This window comes from Nuphar pumila, chromosome 4 (assembly GCF_984573655.1).
Source record: "Nuphar pumila chromosome 4, dmNupPumi1.hap1.1, whole genome shotgun sequence".
Taxonomy (NCBI): domain Eukaryota; kingdom Viridiplantae; phylum Streptophyta; class Magnoliopsida; order Nymphaeales; family Nymphaeaceae; genus Nuphar; species Nuphar pumila.
In genome coordinates this window covers 124,561,000-124,567,640 of record NC_143252.1, presented here as the reverse complement: position 1 = coordinate 124,567,640, position 6,641 = coordinate 124,561,000, and positions in this window count along the sequence as shown.

Genomic DNA, 6,641 nt, shown 5'->3' with positions numbered 1-6,641 from the left:
CCAGTGGCAAAAGGAAAGAGTTTGTGAGCAAAGGTTAAAATTTTAAGGTGTTTACAATATTTATAATTATGTTCAATTGTAATCATACTTAACAAGATGAATACACATAACTTAATTCAATTCACGCGACACAAAGTTTGTAAACATTATATCTCAATAACATACACATTTAGAAGAATCAAAATCTAAGAATGAGCTCAAAACCCTAAATTGATTTATGAGAAATCAAGGTTTTGATTCTCTTAACCACAACTCGTTAAATCTTCATTAAGTCAATCATAAATTCATATATTAAACAAGTTAAACATGCTCAACATGATCATATAAACAAAGGTATTCTTTTTTGGAAATGAATAAAATAATCGATTAACAAGATAATCAAGATTTTGCCATCTCTATCAATTTCAACCTCCATAGATTACTATTTAGATCATTTCTAGATGTTTAACTCTTTATTTATGATTCAATAAGGTTTATAAACACTAATAATATACAGTATATGTCAGAAATATATTAAAATCATAAGATCCAAACATGTTACCACTTAAACAAAAGTATAAGTCATCTAAGAAATTTGGATGCTGACCAATATTTATAAAACTTGTCAGGAATAACAGAATGCATATAAAATCATGATATTTTTATTGTAGTTACATGTACCTATCAAGAACACAATCCAATAAACAAATCTTAAAAATAATAAATACAAAAATAAATTAAAATGTTTTACGAAACCCTATTCTGATAGAGTTTCGATATAGAATTTGTAAACTATAAGTTTTTTATCAGATTAAGGTATTTATTGAAATTTATATAAAATGTTTTTGACCAAACCATTTTTACAGGGTCTATTACTATGTGTTAATATTCACTCATAATTTTTATAAAATATTTGGAGTAATTTTTTTTGGCGTTTATATTTTTCATTAGAGATGAGTTGAAACAGCCCAGTAACCAAAGCCAGAAACTAGAGCTCTGTTGAAATGAATGTTTCTACCTCAATTCAAATCCAAAACAAGTAAAACAAAATTCTAAATTCAAGATCAAAATGCTTAGATCATCCTAGTGATTTTATTTAGATTTTTCAGACTGATATTCGAAGATGAATCAATTTATTTTCAAAACTGGTCGAGAATAACATATCAATCATCACATATTTAGATTTCTCAAAAAACATTTTTGTAAAAACTCTTCTTGAGACCATAAAACCTTTAAAATTTCATTATTTTATATTTGATCAGATTTAATGTGGATTAATTCATTGATAATGACTGCATCTTGGTGTTTCTTTTTGTAAAATAATTTTTAATAAAACTCTCATGTAAAGTGTACACAGAATAATAAAAACAAACCAGCTTATACTAGTGATAAGACCAGGTCGAACTCAGGGAACAGAATAAGACAATGCATAATTACTTTATTAATATGTCAAAAATAAAAGAATTACAATGTCTACAAGTACACAAATAACAAATGAAAAAATCATAATCTAAACTTTGTGACTCCAATATCAACTGAAGAAGCGAAACTTCAATCTTCACTACTTGCCCTCCTCCATATGCATTCAAACCTGCAAAATAACTTACTCTATACAACTTAAATAACAATATTAGTACCTAATCTACTTAACACTAAACAAGATTAAGGAGACAATAAACAACTAATTAAAGAAATTAACAACTAAATATCTAACTAATAAAGCAGTAAAAAACAATTAATAGAAAGTAATTAAACTAATGCTAACATTAATAAAACTACAAGTACACTAGACAACTAACTATTTACTACACTACAAAATAAGTAAATTATATAATTAAGCAAATAAATAACTAATTAACTAAATTAATCTAAACTAATTTACTAACTTCTATCAAAATATTATAACTTATTCTAACTATAAATAATCTGAAAAATAACTAAATTAATAATTAAAACCTAATTCTAAAGGAATTTACTAAACTACTCTAACTACTAGTCAATTAGGATACTTCAGGACAAATTCTGGGAGATCAAGACTTTGAAAATGTAAATGGGGTCATATAACCATGAATTTTTACAGAGACATTCTGCAAATACTCAGAGACCAATCCCAATTTACAGTGATTAAAAATTCTTCCAAAATCCACAGAAAATGATTTTTGAAATTATAAAATTGCCTTTTCACAGCAATGAAGCAAAACAGTAATTTCTGTTGAACTAGTTTTCAAATTCAAATTAATTACCTAACCAAATCTACATGAAAATTTATAAAATTTGGCAAAGATACAATAGACATGCTGATGAAATCAGTATAAAAATTTAAGGTTAAAACTTGTTGAAAACATACATAAAATAATGACCCGAAGTTGACTGAAAATTTGAATTTTATAGAGTTTACTAACTTGGCTTTGCTTGACTAATTAATTAACTAAAAATATAAAAACAAAAGAACTAGTTAATTAAAAATTAATTACTATTAAAAAGAACAGCAAAATTTATGAATTTAAATCTAATCTAAAATAGAAAATTAAATAAAATAATTAAGAAATAAAGCAACAATAATTACTTACTAACTACGCTAACATTACACTAACAAATTTAAGCATTAATCAATAAATTCTAAATAAACTAATTTACTTAATTAAACTAAACATATTAACTAAACAAAAATTAAACATGACTAAACTAAGCATGAAAGAGATATAAATGGCATAAAAGCAAAACCTAACTACAATATGCGAAACTAAATTAACTTAAGTAAATACACAAAGGTTACATGACTAACTAACTAATCTAAACATAGACTAACTAACATTTATACTAAGCAAACAACTAATGTGATTTAAACAAATAAAAGTAAACTAATCTAATACATTTAACGTAGACTATCCTAAATTAACTTAAAATTAAAGATTACAATTAAAACTAAGCTAACTTAAAACAATTTAAAACTAAATTAAGTTAACTAGACTTAATTAGGGCACAAGGGGCGGTTATGAAATTGATTTGAGATTTGAATGCTTCATGCCCTTTAGTGGACTAAATACACTTAGCAAAAAAAATGAGACTTGCTTAAATAATTAAGTAAATAAAGTAAGAATTAAAATCCTAAAAATGATTTACTAAAATTAATTCAAACACATGCAAGGCAAGAATGGAATGCAATATTGAAAATGTCTAACCTAAGACTACCTTTAATTACCTACCAAGAATAAAACTTACTCCAATTAAAACAAATCAAGTAAAATCTAGAAATTACTCTAATCAATTCAAATTAAGAATCTGACCTAAGAATTAAAAATGGAAATTAAGCTAAGGTTAAAGGAAACACAATTTAATTACTAAAAATACTCTAGCCGAATTCTAAAACCCTAATTCAAAGTCAATTCTTACTAAAAAAGAAATGAAAAAATATCTAGGCTAACCTAATGAATTAATTACAAACAAAAGACGTTGACCTAAATCCAATTAGCCTAACCTAACCTAATTAGATTATATATAAATTAATGACACAATAAAAATTAAAAGAAACTATACTATTCGACTAATTCAAAAATACCGAATGTAGGCTAACATACTAGCTACTTGACTATATATAATTTAAATATGTAACAACTAAAATAAAATCTAATTAATCTAATGTTAGTCTACTGTTAAAATAGAATTAAAACTTCGTTAAAATTAATACTATAATTAAATATTGAACTAACCCTAATCGGCTAACACTATGACACTGGTTATTAAGGGTCAGATCTAGCTGCAGCTAAATCATGACCAAACTGTTACAACTAAATAAAAATCAGAGTTTAATTGGTCAACATAGAAATAAGAATTAAAAATAAAAATATGCACACTATATACACTATTCAGTTGATTGTATCTTAAAACTTGAAATCGTATATGCTTTGATTCAATTGGTTGAATAGAAGACTCAAGATCGGTTCTTGCTCATGCAAGAACTCGATCAAAGTAACAATGGATACTGTAAATAAAATGGAAATGAGACTGACAAAGCAACCTAGATACTGACCCACGACCAGACCTAAGACACGACCCGAATCTTGACTCGATGCTAACTAGAAGAAAGGGGTGAGAAGACTTACCTCTCGGCTTGTTCGATGTGTTGGCAGAGAACACAGTTGGTTAAGGGGGTTTGGGAAGCACGTCCTTCATGTCTTGGAGGTCTGCAACTCATCTTCAAGGGCTAATACAAATACATGGGTTCTTAACCTTCAAAATACATAAAAATGCATGAATAGTGTATGAAATGATATGCATTTCATGCGTCATCAAATCTAATATGAACCAACAAAGAAACCCTATTTAGGCATGTTTCTCAAATTTTTTCTTTATGAAAAACTCATGATTCACCTTTTTTGAATCCAAATAACGATTTATTCAAAAAAGTAAACATGTATAATAGATCAAGACATGTAAATATGCTGTTGAAAATAAAAATAACTCAGATATGCATGCTTAATATACATAAAAAACATCTACTACGTAAATCTTACCTAAAAATTAATATATCTCTAAGATAATGAGAAAATCAGGTATTCCGATCTCTATACCATCACAACCACAAAAGTTTGTACATGTTTAATGGCTGGTAGAAAAGCTCCAAGAAGAATAAAGAAGGAAGAAGAAAATAGAATAGAGAGATATTAGAGAACTCTAATAAGAATAGGAGAGGGAGAGAGAACTATCTTTGTTAATCCTCCTCATAAGAGCCTCTATTTATAGATAAGATTAGATAAGAGTCTTATCTATAATATAAGAGGTTAATGTCTGTTAATTTTATTTATTAATAAAATAAGTAAATAAATTATGGGTCATAATTCATTAGATTTCAAATTTACTTAAACTAGAAAATAAAAATAGGGACTTCTAACCCTCGCTTGGGCTTTAGTGACATGGTAACCTTCCGGGAAACCTACAAACCCATAGACTCATCAGAATTTGATGATTAAATAGTCGATTCGATATCTTTCAAAACGTAAATCATCATGATGGTCTTAGATTTAATCGTACGCACATATATTGACAAGAAAATTTAGTCGATATCATAAAACATTGATTTTTGACCTATAATTAATCATGAACTCCAACCGATGATAAAATGCTCAAATCAACACCAATTTGGGCGTGTAGATAGTCAATTTTGATTCTCTCGAAATGAGGAACATCAAGGTTGAATCCGATTTAATAAGTGAGCCACTGATCGACCGAAATTTTCGTCGAAACAATAATGATATTCGGAGCATCTAAAACTATTGATCCAATCCAATGAGATTAGATCCAAATATCCTGAGTTTTATCCAATTCAATCTATCCCTAATTATATCTAAATCCAATATTCATAATCTAAAGTTATACAAATATTTTACTTTCTTGTTTAGTCTACATATTTTAAAATTTTCAATTATTCTTGCAATGTTCTTGAGACTTAATTTCATAATAATTCAAAATCAAGAAAATAAAAAAAAAAACAAAAAAAAAATCAAGAATTCACAATTATAGTCATGAATGCATCGATAATTCATCATTTATTTATTAATTATCAATAAAAAAACTTGGGTTTACAATTGTAACATATTTGCCATCTTGCATTTATTTTTACCAATATACTTTGCATATTTGTTGCGATTCACTTTATTGAGAGAATTGATGGCCCTTAAAGTTGTCTCATAGCTTGATACATGTAATTATAGTAGGTTTGTCACCATGACCATTCTAAGGTGCATTTGATCACTTGAATGTGTTGAAAAAAAGTTTAAAACAACAAAATGATAGATTTAGAATTCTCGAGAGAAATAAAAAAAATCATTTTCTCATGGATGGAGAAAGTTAAAGGTCATAGTAAGTTCCAAACGAGAGACCCTTGGTGATGCAGAGTCGATGACAAAGCCGATCCACAATCCGAGATCCAAAAGGATCTCAATGCGCGAAAGCCTATATTTGAACGGATAAATCCAACTTGTGGGAATCAAACCGAACGACTTGGTTCTTTTTGGGTTCAACGAACTTTCAGACATGGGAGTTGGAAATAAAATCCCAACAGACCTGGAATGGATGAAATCGAACTGGACAAATGTCTGATTGAGGAAGTTTTGGCCTGGACTTCATGAACATGATAGACAGTTTGTTGTTCGTCCAACCAATGGATAGTCTGTTGACTTCAGGAGGATTTTTGAATAACGAGATAAGTGAGTTTGCAAAAACTCAAAACAGGAAAGTTGTTTGAAATTGTCTTAGCTGTCCAATGAGCCAAAAATTGTTTTTTTTTTCATAGATCCACAAGAAGTTATACCCAGAATACTTGGAGGTATTTTCTATGTTAAACTAAATGAAATAACAATTTTGAACTTTAACATGCAGAAAACAAGCTCAATTTTGAAGGCACAGACGGACAAATCACGAATCGGCTAAAACATGAAAGTTATCACTATATATGTTATCTTTCCAGAACAACAAGCAGATTGACAAAAAAAAACAGTATTGAACGATTTATGACTCAAACACTAAACTTTGTCCGAAAATATAATAAGCAATTTAGTAACTCATATCACATTCAAACAAGAGAAATTGTTAGTCTTTTTAGTTGAGTCACAAAATAGATTCAGCGAAAATGCTAAACACAAAAGTTGTAGAGTTGGATGTTA